The sequence below is a fragment of the Octopus bimaculoides genome, chromosome 24 (assembly GCF_046866305.1).
Source record: "Octopus bimaculoides isolate indiv1 chromosome 24, ASM4686630v1, whole genome shotgun sequence".
Taxonomy (NCBI): Eukaryota; Metazoa; Mollusca; class Cephalopoda; order Octopoda; family Octopodidae; genus Octopus; species Octopus bimaculoides.
The window spans coordinates 2,804,110-2,809,109 of record NC_142951.1 but is presented as its reverse complement, the minus strand read 5'-3'; the positions used below and the strand labels follow the sequence as shown (position 1 = coordinate 2,809,109).

General features: G+C 29.8%; 1 protein-coding gene across 5 annotated transcripts in view; it reads right to left on the bottom strand.

Annotated features, from left to right (window-relative positions):
* Nucleotides 1–5,000, bottom strand: part of LOC128250805 (uncharacterized) — a 151,735-nt gene that overhangs the window by 32,800 nt on the left and 113,935 nt on the right. Inside the window, exon 8 of one of the 5 annotated variants that reach the window (XR_016238181.1) lies at nucleotides 3,159–3,281. The exons of 3 other annotated variants lie outside the window; for them this stretch is intronic. The gene's annotated coding sequence lies outside the window, so the exon portion shown is untranslated. Of the gene's footprint in view, nucleotides 1–3,158; nucleotides 3,282–5,000 lie in introns of those variants that run through there. One more of the 5 variants, XR_016238180.1, reaches the window with a different exon arrangement.

Here is a 5,000-nt window from a genome sequence, read left to right as displayed (position 1 = left end):
TATCATATTTTATTTTATTTTGAGTCGAGTGGTGAATGTAATGTTTGATTTTCTAAGCAAATATTTTTCCACTTAGCATTTTCCAGTTGTGTTATTTTAACCTTTATCGATACGCTATCGATGTTTACAATAACGAACATCTCTTCCTCTTTCTATTTCTTTCTTTCCTTTGTTTTTCCTTTTTCCCTCTCTCCATTTCACTCTTTTTTCTTCCCTCTTTTTTTCTTTCCTTATCTTTCTGTGTGGGTTTGCCTTTTATTTTCAATCTCCTGATTAGCACCAGAATTGAACGCTGTCATATTCTTCTGCGAGATATTGAATAAATGTTTGAGAAACTAAATCATGGAAATGGAAAATATTGCTGTTGCTGCCATTCTTGTCGTGGTTCTTTAACCCCAGGCTAGCTCTACTTAAATCTGCCTATGTTCAGGCGTCACTTAGCAAAATATACATTGACTCGTGTCCTGTCATTTATCATCATATTTTCCACAATATAATAAAGTTTTAACCCCTTAAATTGAAAATCATATTTCATGAGTATTCCTGTAATAATGTGAAACACCTACTCACCAGTTGAATTGCTAATTTCTACAAGTCACCTTGGTGCCATTGAGATCAGAAATAATTGTTTTAAACATGCTTTCCACAGTTGTGGGTAATAGAATTTTTGAATGGATATATCTGATTTCCGCAGAAGAATAATTAACCAACGATAGCAACAATGACGAGGATCACTACACTAAAGAAGTTGATTACGGCATTGATGACGTTCCTTATTCTTTTTATATTGTAATTAACTAATTTTACCTCTTTAAATGTGAAATTATATTTCTTGGATATTTTAGTAATGACGTTAAACATCTACTAACAAAATAGAATTGATATTTCTTGCAAGTCTTGTTGACTCAATAAATTTGACATATGTCCAGAAAAGATAGTTTCAAACTTGACACAGACAAGCACGCATTGGGTTGATATATAAAATATGCATACATGTGTATACACAAGTATATATATATATATATATATATATATATATATATAATGAAAAATAAAGGGGAGGGAGTATGGTATTTCAAGTCCGACAGCTGTTTCTTGGGGCTCGGAATTACATAATACTCTGCTGTTCCTGTTTGGTGGATGGAATATGCAAAACGAAAACAATACATATAAACATTCTCGTACACGCAGCCTCTTCCTCTTCCTCTGGATAGAAATATCAAAATAGAAACACCATCTAAATTTGTGTGGTAAATATACAAAATATATGCTTGTAAGTGTTTGTCTTCTGAATATATACTCTTTTACTCTTTTACTTGTTTCAGTCATTTGACTGCAGCCATGGCGGACCACCTCCTTTACTCGAGCAAATCGACTCTAGGACTTATTCTTTGGAAGCGTAGTAGTTTTTCTATCTGTCCTGCAAGAGGAGTTAAAACGTCAAACCAGTGCTGAACATGCGTTCACAGAGTTCCTCAGCTATAGAACTCCAGATTTTTATGTTACCGGAATAGAAAGACTTGTAACTCATTAGGAAAAGTGTATTGATTCTAATGGTACTTATTTTGATGAATAAAATTTCCACATTGTTGAAATATATTGTGATGAATTTCATCTTCGAAAACGTTGCCTACTTTTTACTCAGCCTGATATATATATATATATATATATATATATATATATATATATATATATATATATATATATATATATATATATATATATATATATATATATATACATATATATATATATATGTGTGTGTGTGTGTAGTGTGTGTGTGTGTGTGTGTGTGTGTGTCTGTGTGTGTACACATACATATATATATATACATATATATATACATCAATCCCAGGCGTGTTTATCTGCCTACTTATCACCGATTATATATATATATATATATATATATATATATGGATAATGTATGTCTGTATATGCATAGGTTTAGGCGCATATGTATGTGTATGTATGTATCTGTTACGTAAGTTTGTACATTATCATTCCGTGTTTCATAGAAATACATCACATATATATCCATTTGCATATATAAATATAAATATTTGCATGACCCTATATGACATGTTTGAACAGTTTCTCCACACAGACACCTATTAAGTAAAAAAAAAAAGCGTATATCTTTCTGCGTGTAATTATACGTATTCTCACTTATTTGTATATGTGTATTAATTTGCAAGCCTATGCGAACGAATTTGAATAAGATCATACGTTTACCCACGAGTGTTGAAACATGCGTGCGTTGAGTAGGTTTACGACTACTGAAATATTAATGTTTCTCAATTATCATGTTTCTATTCTACAAATTCTATAAGTTTCTCTCGTTCTATGCAATCATACAGTGATTATACAATGATTATTGCATAGGCCTCATTCTCTGCATAACTAAATGACGTTTTTTTTTTTCATATCTAAAGCACAACTAAACATTATAAAATATTTTTACTTTTACACATTTCGAACCAGTTATTAAATAATTTATCGTAACTTTTAAACAAAATATAACTTTGTACTATTTATAAACAACACTCTGATATCTTTAAAATTCTTATATAAACTATATCTAAAATGTAAGTTTTCTATATAGCTTATTTAAATTTTACTTATATTTTCTAATTACACTATGTAACTCTGTTGTATATAGTTACAGTATTATTTAGTGACTTGGTTAAATAATTATTTTTAATGGTTAAAATACTTCAAGAAGACGTCATTAAGTTTTGCTTTTAAGCCATGTAAATCTTCGTATCTTACGATCTGATAAATAAGTAATTACTGAAGATTATTTATTCCAACACACAGGAGTATATATATATATATATATATATATATATATATATATATATATATATATGGGTGTGTGCGTGTAAACCTTAAACATAATTGTGCGCACAAACGTTAGACATCTATTTATCTATCTACTTAGATGTATATATGTATATATACATATGTGTGTGTGTGTGTGTGTGTGTGTGTGTGTGTGTCTGAGTGCATGTGTACAAGCATTTACACATATATATATATATATATATATATATATATATATATATATATATATATATTAATGTTTGTTTCTTTGTTGACGCTGCTGTAATAAAACAAGCTTTCATTAAATTGAAGGATTATTCAATATTTTACTTTTTGCTGAGCGAAATTTATACATTAACAAGAACAATATTTAAAGTCTCCGACGATTCAGCCAGTTCTGCCATTATAGGATCACCAGTTGAGGGCTTTGCAGGGAACACGGGGCCATGAAGTTTCTGCTATAATTGCAAATTAAGTGGAAGTACAGTTATCCTTTTTTTTCTTTCTCAGATATGTTACAGATGCCAAAATATATTGTAACGTTCACAAAATACCCGGGCAATGCCGAGCATATCTCTGGCAGTTTATACAGCCATAAATACTTATACAAACATAAATTCATGAATATGTGTGTGTGTGTGTGTATGTGTGTGTGTGCCGTGTGTGTCTGTAATTGTCACTAAGTGTGGTTAGTGTGTTAGGAAACAACTACATTGCTAGAAATAAGAGCTAAACCGATCTAATGGTGCATTTAACTACAGCATTAGCACCTTTAGCTGTTAGTGCTGGCAATGTATGTGTTTCCTAACACCCAGGCACATTTAGTTACCATTACATATCTTTTCTTTCGTGAAACATTGCAAACTACTGTTTATAACTTTATATATATATATATATATATATATATATATATATATATATATATATATATATTTACATATATACGGAAGTCTTCATTCAATGTCCGAATATCAAGTCTGCTGGCAAGCGTTTGGGCGATCCGGAAATATAGTACAAGACAGTTGCCTAACGCAAAATACAAGAAGACTGAAGCCGTAACTAACCGGTCATTAAGATGTATTCTTACCACACTGCTACGCCTGCGTCTACCTAATAAAAATGTCAGGGATGAATGTTGGTCGAAATAGCAGAGAAATATACCAGAAAGTGCCTCGTGCCTTGATAGAAGAGGGAGAAACATAGGATAATGCAATTCGAAAGATCAACGAACAAATACGGCGGTGGTTATGTGGAAAAAATGGCTTTCATTAGACATCTACTTCATATTGGGCCTTCCTGGGGCTAAACAAAGACATCTACAACAGCAAGAACAAGTACAACTCCAGCATCCTCACGGTAATGGCATCAACAAAAGAAAAGAAAATATTTATTTACACCTTTTTATTGATTTAAATAAAAATCCATTATCAAGATAATATGATTTCCAAGTGAAATACATGCCTAGAAGGATTCTCCTAGCAGAATTTTTTTTTTTTAAGATATGAGCTGATGATAATGATGGTGATGATGATGATGATGATGATGATGATGATGACGATGATGACGATGACGATGACGACGATGATGATGATAACTACGACAACGATGAAGTCGAGGTTGATGCTGATAATGAATTGACGGTTAATAATAATAATAATAATATTTATTATTATTATTACTATTATTATTATTATAAGTAGTAGTAGTAGTAGTAGTAGTAGTAGTAGTAGTAGTAGTTGTATTGTTGTTGTTGTTGTTGCTGTTGTTATATAATGATAATAATAATAGAAGTAATAATAAAAATGAGAATAATAATTAATATCATTATTGTTATCATTATTTTTATTATTATCATTATTAGTAGTATTCTCATCATTATTAAGATTATTATTATAAAAATAATGATTGCAAGCATATAAGTTATAAATAACGTTGTAAAAATTAAGTGTTCATTATTAATAAAATAAAAATTGCTTCATTTTAATGAGAAATGATAATATAATGGTTATATAATGCTAAAAATTATTTAAACATCCAAACGACAAAAATCAAAACCAAAAATTGTTGTAAAAAACATATCAAATTATTAAAACGTATTTATTAAATATTAATTTAAATTGTAATCTTGAATTTAATAACAGAAATTCTTATTACCTGGAAATTGGAAGTCTAGGTGA